The sequence below is a fragment of the Sinohyriopsis cumingii genome, chromosome 3 (genome assembly GCF_028554795.1).
Source record: "Sinohyriopsis cumingii isolate HCF-2022 chromosome 3, ASM2855479v2, whole genome shotgun sequence".
Taxonomy (NCBI): Eukaryota; Metazoa; Mollusca; class Bivalvia; order Unionida; family Unionidae; genus Sinohyriopsis; species Sinohyriopsis cumingii.
Window position 1 is genome coordinate 120,568,887 of NC_142963.1, and position 11,716 is coordinate 120,580,602.

Here is an 11,716-nt window from a genome sequence, read left to right on the forward strand (position 1 = left end):
ATTCAGCCCAAAAATGTTTAAATCGTTTCTTACTTATAACTTCTTTATAAAACTTTAATTTCAGACTAGCTTTATGGTGGATTATGGTTCACAAATAATTGCTAAAGGTCGAAAATACAAGTATCCAAATAAAAGTATATACCAATAAAAAAGCTCTGTATTTTCAGTTTGAAGACTGTGTATCCTGAATCAATTTTCTTCAAAGGCATCTATTGAGGAAGAAATAGAACTTAAGTGTATTTCCTAAGGCCAAACCTAGGCAACCGACTAGGACTGCAATGGCGGATGTTGAACCATCCACCCTTGAAATACGCGGTCTGCGCTCTACCATACAAGCTACCGCACCTACCTACATTGAATAAATGAAACGTCAATACGTCAAAGCTGATCAATCAATCAATACCCCATTGATGGTAGCTTCAATGCCATCACCTCCCCGATCCATCTCGCTGTGGCAATAGCGTCGGATATCTTTATTTAATTAACAGTGTGCTACGAACGGACGAATATTCACTGTATGATGCAGTCTCCATTGAGGCCCATATGACGATTGAAATAATAGAAAACTGGGCCATGAACGGACCGATATTCTAGAAAAAATCCGCCTTCGAATGTTCCACAAGCGAGAAACAACATGCTACAGGAAACTGGACATCAGCTCTTGCACAGTGTTGGCCGGAACTTGATATTCAATCGTGGAAAGACAAATGCTATTCTTTACTAGAATCGTCCCATTGCGCATACCAAGTGAAATCAAGTACATAATGAGAACGAAAGTGAAATGTAAGTTACAGAAATTCCAAGAGGATAGTAAGTAAAATATAGTCCAACTTTCATCAGTTTCGGTGTAGTGCACGAGGTGTATATATGTCTCAAAATCAATTAAGTGTCGGCTGGAATCAGATTAGTAACAATATCGCCTCTTTCAGATGTAAGCTGTGATGACCCTGCAACACTGGCGACATATAGCTGTTTTCGGTCGTTTTTATTATGTTTCTTCTGAATTTCATCTGAATTTGAGACTTCAGCGGTCAAATGATTTGTTTCACCAATTGCAAATATGCTTATTACCAACTTTAATAAATGTTCATAAAGATTACAAATTGTTTCAAAACCTTATGTATGATTTATTCGTGCATTTATATGATGTGTAGTTATCGAGTGAACAATGAAGCATATCAATTAAGTATCCCTGGCTTTTGGCATTGTTCAAATGAAAGATTTGCAACTTTCAATTGTTTTTGTAGTTAGCACCCGTTTTTCTTTAATCGAAAAATGCCGCCTTTATTACCAGATTCACAACAAATAACTTGTAAAGGTTCTGGTAATATATCAGATTATTTTGTACTGGACTATATAAACGAATAACATCCATGTTAAACTCCAAACGGTTAATTAAAGATCACATATCTCTCTCTCTCCATCTCTCTCTCTCTCTCTCTCTCTCTCTCTCTCTCTCTCTCTCTGTGTTCTTCTGTAAAATGGTATATGTTTTTATGATTTTATTTCCCGTTATCTCCCCAATACCAGTTTTGATCGCAAGAGCAAAACAATGCATAGGATCAAAATTATCTACCCAGTGTAGCCACCAAACCTAATTATGGTCATTTAAGACGCCTCGACATACTTGATATTCGGGAAGACAATAGAAGCTTTCGAGAAATATATGTTCAATAAAAGACTACTCAAGTAGACTTAAGTGTTGTTCTTAAAAAAATATTTCTAACGATTCAAAATATACATGTTTTCTTTCCTTAAATTTTTAGGAAATAATGTCTAAGACAGGGGTGGGAAACTACGGCCCGAGCGGCCCGCCAAGGGCTTTCATGAGGCCCGCCAAAGGTTTTCATGCGGCCTAAGAACAAGTCATCATTCGCACTGACTCTGTTTATCTTACCCTGTTCATCAAATAAATGTGCTTCTTTTGTTTATAGTTAGGCGCTGATTGAAATTTGTATTTCAGATGTCTAAAGATACTGTAGATTATACAGCTCAGTGTTTGCGAAATACATTATGTGCATCTTCCATTGCCATGACAACTTGATATCCATGTATCAACAAATCATATCCATAATATCCCAAGTGGTCTAGTGGCTAGGATTCCGCGCTCTCACCGCGGCGGCCGGGGTTCGATTCCCCGCTTGGGAAACTTTTGTTTTAATCTATATCGTGCAAATATAACATAAAGTTTTATCTTTACAAAGATAAGAAAAATTGTAGAAATTATATCTACGTTTCGACTTTCTGATCAAAAACAGTTTTTCTTAGGTGAAGGAGATTAATCACAATCAAAGTATTTGATTAAACATTACATTTATTCTCGCAAAAATTTAGTGTAAACACCAAAGGAAAACATTTTTAATACAGTGCTTCCATTATTCACTCGGCCAAATCGTGTCATATATGAATGATTTTATATACGCTTTCAAATGATTCGATTTTTACGAAGCTCTCTGAACAATTTACAGCGTTTGCCAACGTTTAAGCATATTTAACACTAATTAATTTTATATTTAACGAAAATGAATTCACGATTGATTTTGGTGTATCGAGTTCCTCCTTTCCAATTTAAATGTTCTTGAAGTATCATTGTGATAATATCGATTATTAAATGGATAAAGAATATCGAATCTTGTTAATAGCAATATGACGCGTATAATTAGTATGAATGTGACGTCATAATATTACGCAGGTGCCTAGTATGAATAACGTCTGACACGATGTCTTTGATATGTATCGTACCGCAAATTTGAACAATGTAAAAGCGATGTAATATTGATCAAGTCATGAGTCTCTGCAGGGACAAACAATGAGCTCTTTCGATTTATTAAATATATTACGATATTACGGCACTTTGTACTTGAATCATGAAATAAATTGACGGGGTGGGAGACTTAGCCAACGTGGTCTTTAAATAAAGCGTAACCCTAATAGTATGAAAGTAATGCCACTGGAAATGCTAATGACTACTGCCATTTCCTTTAGTGTCCTCCGCATGATTGTTTGCGGAACGGAAAGAATAAAAACATGTACGTTTCCGTTACGTTTATCCTATGTTCTTTTCTCAGTCATAGGAATTATTCACAGATGTCCCTTATTTATTTTAATTCCCTGTTAAATTCAATAAATATTTCTTATAACAGAGGCACATCAGACTGCGAAAGAGCGTACACAGGAGGCAAAGAGCTAGATCTGTATGGCGTCACGTGACATCATTCAGCCCAAAAATGTTTAAATCGTTTCTTACTTATAACTTCTTTATAAAACTTTAATTTCAGACTAGCTTTATGGTGGATTATGGTTCACAAATAATTGCTAAAGGTCGAAAATACAAGTATCCAAATAAAAGTATATACCAATAAAAAAGCTCTGTATTTTCAGTTTGAAGACTGTGTATCCTGAATCAATTTTCTTCAAAGGCATCTATTGAGGAAGAAATAGAACCTAAGTGTATTTCCTAAGGCCAAACCTAGGCAACCGACTAGGACTGCAATGGCGGATGTTGAACCATCCACCCTTGAAATACGCGGTCTGCGCTCTACCATACAAGCTACCGCACCTACCTACATTGAATAAATGAAACGTCAATACGTCAAAGCTGATCAATCAATCAATACCCCATTGATGGTAGCTTCAATGCCATCACCTCCCCGATCCATCTCGCTGTGGCAATAGCGTCGGATATCTTTATTTAATTAACAGTGTGCTACGAACGGACGAATATTCACTGTATGATGCAGTCTCCATTGAGGCCCATATGACGATTGAAATAATAGAAAACTGGGCCATGAACGGACCGATATTCTAGAAAAAATCCGCCTTCGAATGTTCCACAAGCGGGAAACAACAAGCTACAGGAAACTGGACATCAGCTCTTGCACAGTGTTGGCCGGAACTTGATATTCAATCGTGGAAAGACAAATGCTATTCTTTACTAGAATCGTCCCATTGCGCATACCAAGTGAAATCAAGTACATAATGAGAACGAAAGTGAAATGTAAGTTACAGAAATTCCAAGAGGATAGTAAGTAAAATATAGTCCAACTTTCATCAGTTTCGGTGTAGTGCACGAGGTGTATATATGTCTCAAAATCAATTAAGTGTCGGCTGGAATCAGATTAGTAACAATATCGCCTCTTTCAGATGTAAGCTGTGATGACCCTGCAACACTGGCGACATATAGCTGTTTTCGGTCGTTTTTATTCTGTTTCTTCTGAATTTCATCTGAATTTGAGACTTCAGCGGTCAAATGATTTGTTTCACCAATTGCAAATATGCTTATTACCAACTTTAATAAATGTTCATAAAGATTACAAATTGTTTCAAAACCTTATGTATGATTTATTCGTGCATTTATATGATGTGTAGTTATCGAGTGAACAATGAAGCATATCAATTAAGTATCCCTGGCTTTTGGCATTGTTCAAATGAAAGATTTGCAACTTTCAATTGTTTTTGTAGTTAGCACCCGTTTTTCTTTAATCGAAAAATGCTGCCTTTATTACCAGATTCACAACAAATAACTTGTAAAGGTTCTGGTAATGTATCAGATTATTTTGTACTGGACTATATAAACGAATCACATCCATGTTAAACTCCAAACGGTTAATTAAAGATCACATATCTCTCTCCAACTCTCTCTCTCTCTCTCTCTCTCTCTCTCTCTCTCTCTCTCTCTCTCTGTGTTCTTCTGTAAAATAGTATATGTTTTTATGATTTTATTTCCCGTTATCTCCCCAATACCAGTTTTGATCGCAAGAGCAAAACAATGCATAGGATCAAAATTATCTACCCAGTGTAGCCACCAAACCTAATTATGGTCATTTAAGACGCCTCGACATACTTGATATTCGGGAAGACAATAGAAGCTTTCGAGAAATATATGTTCAATAAAAGACTACTCAAGTAGACTTAAGTGTTGTTCTTAAAAAATATTTCTAACGATTCAAAATATACATGTTTTCTTTCCTTAAATTTTTAGGAAATAATGTCTAAGACAGGGGTGGGAAACTACGGCCCGAGCGGCCCGCCAAGGGCTTTCATGAGGCCCGCCAAAGGTTTTCATGCGGCCTAAGAACAAGTCATCATTCGCACTGACTCTGTTTATCTTACCCTGTTCATCAAATAAATGTGCTTCTTTTGTTTATAGTTAGGCGCTGATTGAAATTTGTATTTCAGATGTCTAAAGATACTGTAGATTATACAGCTCAGTGTTTGCGAAATACATTATGTGCATCTTCCATTGCCATGACAACTTGATATCCATGTATCAACAAATCATATCCATAATATCCCAAGTGGTCTAGTGGCTAGGATTCCGCGCTCTCACCGCGGCGGCCGGGGTTCGATTCCCCGCTTGGGAAACTTTTGCTTTAATCTATATCGTGCAAATATAACATAAAGTTTTATCTTTACAAAGATAAGAAAAATTGTAGAAATTATATCTACGTTTCGACTTTCTGATCAAAAACAGTTTTTCTTAGGTGAAAGAGATTAATCACAATCAAAGTATTTGATTAAACATTACATTTATTCTCGCAAAAATTTAGTGTAAACACCAAAGGAAAACATTTTTAATACAGTGCTTCCATTATTCACTCGGCCAAATCGTGTCATATATGAATGATTTTATATACGCTTTCAAATGATTCGATTTTTACGAAGCTCTCTGAACAATTTACAGCGTTTGCCAACGTTTAAGCATATTTAACACTAATTAATTTTATATTTAACGAAAATGAATTCACGATTGATTTTGGTGTATCGAGTTCCTCCTTTCCAATTTAAATGTTCTTGAAGTATCATTGTGATAATATCGATTATTAAATGGATAAAGAATATCGAATCTTGTTAATAGCAATATGACGCGTATAATTAGTATGAATGTGACGTCATAATATTACGCAGGTGCCTAGTATGAATAACGTCTGACACGATGTCTTTGATATGTATCGTACCGCAAATTTGAACAATGTAAAAGCGATGTAATATTGATCAAGTCATGAGTCTCTGCAGGGACAAACAATGAGCTCTTTCGATTTATTAAATATATTACGATATTAAGGCACTTTGTACTTGAATCACGAAATAAATTGACGGGGTGGGAGACTTAGCCAACGTGGTCTTTAAATAAAGCGTAACCCTAATAGTATGAAAGTAATGCCACTGGAAATGCTAATGACTACTGCCATTTCCTTTAGTGTCCTCCGCATGATTGTTTGCGGAACGGAAAGAATAAAAACATGTACGTTTCCGTTACGTTTATCCTATGTTCTTTTCTCAGTCATAGGAATTATTCACAGATGTCCCTTATTTATTTTAATTCCCTGTTAAATTCAATAAATATTTCTTATAACAGAGGCACATCAGACTGCGAAAGAGCGTACACAGGAGGCAAAGATCTAGATCTGTATGGCGTCACGTGACATCATAAAGCCCAAAATGTTTAAATCGTTTCTTACTTATAACTTCTTTTTAAAACTTTAATTTCAGACTAGCTTTATGGTGGATTATGGTTCACAAATAATTGCTAAAGGTCGAAAATACAAGTATCCAAATAAAAGTATATACCAATAAAAAAGCTCTGTATTTTCAGTTTGAAGACTGTGTATCCTGAATCAATTTTCTTCAAAGGCATCTATTGAGGAAGAAATAGAACCTAAGTGTATTTCCTAAGGCCAAACCTAGGCAACCGACTAGGACTGCAATGGCGGATGTTGAACCATCCACCCTTGAAATACGCGGTCTGCGCTCTACCATACAAGCTACCGCATCTACCTACATTGAATAAATGAAACGTCAATACGTCAAAGCTGATCAATCAATCAATACCCCATTGATGGTAGCTTCAATGCCATCACCTCCCCGATCCATCTCGCTGTGGCAATAGCGTCGGATATCTTTATTTAATTAACAGTGTGCTACGAACGGACGAATATTCACTGTATGATGCAGTCTCCATTGAGGCCCATATGACGATTGAAATAATAGAAAACTGGGCCATGAACGGACCGATATTCTAGAAAAAATCCGCCTTCGAATGTTCCACAAGCGGGAAATAACAAGCTACAGGAAAATGGACATCAGCTCTTGCACAGTGTTGGCCGGAACTTGATATTCAATCGTGGAAAGACAAATGCTATTCTTTACTAGAATCGTCCCATTGCGCATACCAAGTGAAATCAAGTACATAATGAGAACGAAAGTGAAATGTAAGTTACAGAAATTCCAAGAGGATAGTAAGTAAAATATAGTCCAACTTTCATCAGTTTCGGTGTAGTGCACGAGGTGTATATATGTCTCAAAATCAATTAAGTGTCGGCTGGAATCAGATTAGTAACAATATCGCCTCTTTCAGATGTAAGCTGTGATGACCCTGCAACACTGGCGACATATAGTTGTTTTCGGTCGTTTTTATTCTGTTTCTTCTGAATTTCATCTGAATTTGAGACTTCAGCGGTCAAATGATTTGTTTCACCAATTGCAAATATGCTTATTACCAACTTTAATAAATGTTCATAAAGATTACAAATTGTTTCAAAACCTTATGTATGATTTATTCGTGCATTTATATGATGTGTAGTTATCGAGTGAACAATGAAGCATATCAATTAAGTATCCCTGGCTTTTGGCATTGTTCAAATGAAAGATTTGCAACTTTCAATTGTTTTTGTAGTTAGCACCCGTTTTTCTTTAATCGAAAAATGCCGCCTTTATTACCAGATTCACAACAAATAACTTGTAAAGGTTCTGGTAATGTATCAGATTATTTTGTACTGGACTATATAAACGAATCACATCTATGTTAAACTCCAAACGGTTAATTAAAGATCACATATCTCTCTCCATCTCTCTCTCTCTCTCTCTCTCTCTCTCTCTCTCTCTCTCTCTCTCTGTGTTCTTCTGTAAAATAGTATATGTTTTTATGATTTTATTTCCCGTTATCTCCCCAATACCAGTTTTGATCGCAAGAGCAAAACAATGCATAGGATCAAAATTATCTACCCAGTGTAGCCACCAAACCTAATTATGGTCATTTAAGACGCCTCGACATACTTGATATTCGGGAAGACAATAGAAGCTTTCGAGAAATATATGTTCAATAAAAGACTACTCAAGTAGACTTAAGTGTTGTTCTTAAAAAATATTTCTAACGATTCAAAATATACATGTTTTCTTTCCTTAAATTTTTAGGAAATAATGTCTAAGACAGGGGAGGGAAACTACGGCCCGAGCGGCCCGCCAAGGGCTTTCATGAGGCCCGCCAAAGGTTTTCATGCGGCCTAAGAACAAGTCATCATTCGCACTGACTCTGTTTATCTTACCGTGTTCATCAAATAAATGTGCTTCTTTTGTTTGTAGTTAGGCGCTGATTGAAATTTGTATTTCAGATGTCTAAAGATACTGTAGATTATACAGCTCAGTGTTTGCGAAATACATTATACAAGTATTTGATTAAACATTACATTTATTCTCGCAAAAATTTAGTGTAAACACCAAAGGAAAACATTTTTAATACAGTGCTTCCATTATTCACTCGGCCAAATCGTGTCATATATGAATGATTTTATATACGCTTTCAAATGATTCGATTTTTACGAAGCTCTCTGAACAATTTACAGCGTTTGCCAACATTTAAGCATATTTAACACTAATTAATTTTATATTTAACGAAAATGAATTCACGATTGATTTTGGTGTATCGAGTTCCTCCTTTCCAATTTAAATGTTCTTGAAGTATCATTGTGATAATATCGATTATTAAATGGATAAAGAATATCGAATCTTGTTAATAGCAATATGACGCGTATAATTAGTATGAATGTGACGTCATAATATTACGCAGGTGCCTAGTATGAATAACGTCTGACACGATGTCTTTGATATGTATCGTACCGCAAATTTGAACAATGTAAAAGCGATGTAATATTGATCAAGTCATGAGTCTCTGCAGGGACAAACAATGAGCTCTTTCGATTTATTAAATATATTACGATATTACGGCACTTTGTACTTGAATCACGAAATAAATTGACGGGGTGGGAGACTTAGCCAACGTGGTCTTTAAATAAAGCGTAACCCTAATAGTATGAAAGTAATGCCACTGGAAATGCTAATGACTACTGCCATTTCCTTTAGTGTCCTCCGCATGATTGTTTGCGGAACGGAAAGAATAAAAACATGTACGTTTCCGTTACGTTTATCCTATGTTCTTTTCTCAGTCATAGGAATTATTCACAGATGTCCCTTATTTATTTTAATTCCCTGTTAAATTCAATAAATATTTCTTATAACAGAGGCACATCAGACTGCGAAAGAGCGTACACAGGAGGCAAAGAGCTAGATCTGTATGGCGTCACGTGACATCATAAAGCCCAAAAATGTTTAAATCGTTTCTTACTTATAACTTCTTTATAAAACTTTAATTTCAGACTAGCTTTATGGTGGATTATGGTTCACAAATAATTGCTAAAGGTCGAAAATACAAGTATCCAAATAAAAGTATATACCAATAAAAAAGCTCTGTATTTTCAGTTTGAAGACTGTGTATCCTGAATCAATTTTCTTCAAAGGCATCTATTGAGGAAGAAATAGAACCTAAGTGTATTTCCTAAGGCCAAACCTAGGCAACCGACTAGGACTGCAATGGCGGATGTTGAACCATCCACCCTTGAAATACGCGGTCTGCGCTCTACCATACAAGCTACCGCACCTACCTACATTGAATAAATGAAACGTCAATACGTCAAAGCTGATCAATCAATCAATACCCCATTTATGGTAGCTTCAATGCCATCACCTCCCCGATCCATCTCGCTGTGGCAATAGCGTCGGATATCTTTATTTAATTAACAGTGTGCTACGAACGGACGAATATTCACTGTATGATGCAGTCTCCATTGAGGCCCATATGACGATTGAAATAATAGAAAACTGGGCCATGAACGGACCGATATTCTAGAAAAAATCCGCCTTCGAATGTTCCACAAGCGAGAAACAACAAGCTACAGGAAAATGGACATCAGCTCTTGCACAGTGTTGGCCGGAACTTGATATTCAATCGTGGAAAGACAAATGCTATTCTTTACTAGAATCGTCCCATTGCGCATACCAAGTGAAATCAAGTACATAATGAGAACGAAAGTGAAATGTAAGTTACAGAAATTCCAAGAGGATAGTAAGTAAAATATAGTCCAACTTTCATCAGTTTCGGTGTAGTGCACGAGGTGTATATATGTCTCAAAATCAATTAAGTGTCGGCTGGAATCAGATTAGTAACAATATCGCCTCTTTCAGATGTAAGCTGTGATGACCCTGCAACACTGGCGACATATAGCTGTTTTGGGTCGTTTTTATTCTGTTTCTTCTGAATTTCATCTGAATTTGAGACTTCAGCGGTCAAATGATTTGTTTCACCAATTGCAAATATGCTTATTACCAACTTTAATAAATGTTCATAAAGATTACAAATTGTTTCAAAACCTTATGTATGATTTATTCGTGCATTTATATGATGTGTAGTTATCGAGTGAAGAATGAAGCATATCAATTAAGTATCCCTGGCTTTTGGCATTGTTCAAATGAAAGATTTGCAACTTTCAATTGTTTTTGTAGTTAGCACCCGTTTTTCTTTAATCGAAAAATGCCGCCTTTATTACCAGATTCACAACAAATAACTTGTAAAGGTTCTGGTAATGTATCAGATTATTTTGTACTGGACTATATAAACGAATCACATCCATGTTAAACTCCAAACGGTTAATTAAAGATCACAGATCTCTCTCCATCTCTCTCTCTCTCTCTCTCTCTCTCTCTCTCTGTGTTCTTCTGTAAAATAGTATATGTTTTTATGATTTTATTTCCCGTTATCTCCCCAATACCAGTTTTGATCGCAAGAGCAAAACAATGCATAGGATCAAAATTATCTACCCAGTGTAGCCACCAAACCTAATTATGGTCATTTAAGACGCCTCGACATATTTGATATTCGGGAAGACAATAGAAGCTTTCGAGAAATATATGTTCAATAAAAGACTACTCAAGTAGACTTAAGTGTTGTTCTTAAAAAATATTTCTAACGATTCAAAATATACATGTTTTCTTTCCTTAAATTTTTAGGAAATAATGTCTAAGACAGGGGTGGGAAACTACGGCCCGAGCGGCCCGCCAAGGGCTTTCATGAGGCCCGCCAAAGGTTTTCATGCGGCCTAAGAACAAGTCATCATTCGCACTGACTCTGTTTATCTTACCGTGTTCATCAAATAAATGTGCTTCTTTTGTTTGTAGTTAGGCGCTGATTGAAATTTGTATTTCAGATGTCTAAAGATACTGTAGATTATACAGCTCAGTGTTTGCGAAATACATTATGTGCATCTTCCATTGCCATGACAACTTGATATCCATGTATCAACAAATCATATCCATAATATCCCAAGTGGTCTAGTGGCTAGGATTCCGCGCTCTCACCGCGGCGGCCGGGGTTCGATTCCCCGCTTGGGAAACTTTTGTTTTAATCTATATCGTGCAAATATAGCATAAAGTTTTATCTTTACAAAGATAAGAAAAATTGTAGAAATTATATCTACGTTTCGACTTTCTGATCAAAAACAGTTTTTCTTAGGTGAAAGAGATTAATCACAATCAAAGTATTTGATTAAACATTACATTTATTCTCGCAAAAATTTAGTGTAAACACCAAAGGAAAACATTTTTAATA

The 11,716-nt window shown here is 36.0% G+C and overlaps 3 non-coding genes across 3 annotated transcripts; all 3 read left to right on the forward strand.

Annotated features, from left to right (window-relative positions):
* The first annotated feature begins 2,076 nt into the window (after positions 1-2,076).
* Trnae-cuc (transfer RNA glutamic acid (anticodon CUC)) lies at positions 2,077-2,148 on the forward strand. Its single transcript has one exon. It is a non-coding gene; the product is annotated as a tRNA-Glu (tRNA).
* A 3,143-nt stretch (positions 2,149-5,291) lies between these two features.
* Trnae-cuc (transfer RNA glutamic acid (anticodon CUC)) lies at positions 5,292-5,363 on the forward strand. The gene has a single exon. It is a non-coding gene; the product is annotated as a tRNA-Glu (tRNA).
* A 6,065-nt stretch (positions 5,364-11,428) lies between these two features.
* On the forward strand, positions 11,429-11,500 carry Trnae-cuc (transfer RNA glutamic acid (anticodon CUC)). Its single transcript has one exon. It is a non-coding gene; the product is annotated as a tRNA-Glu (tRNA).
* The last annotated feature ends 216 nt before the right edge of the window (positions 11,501-11,716 follow it).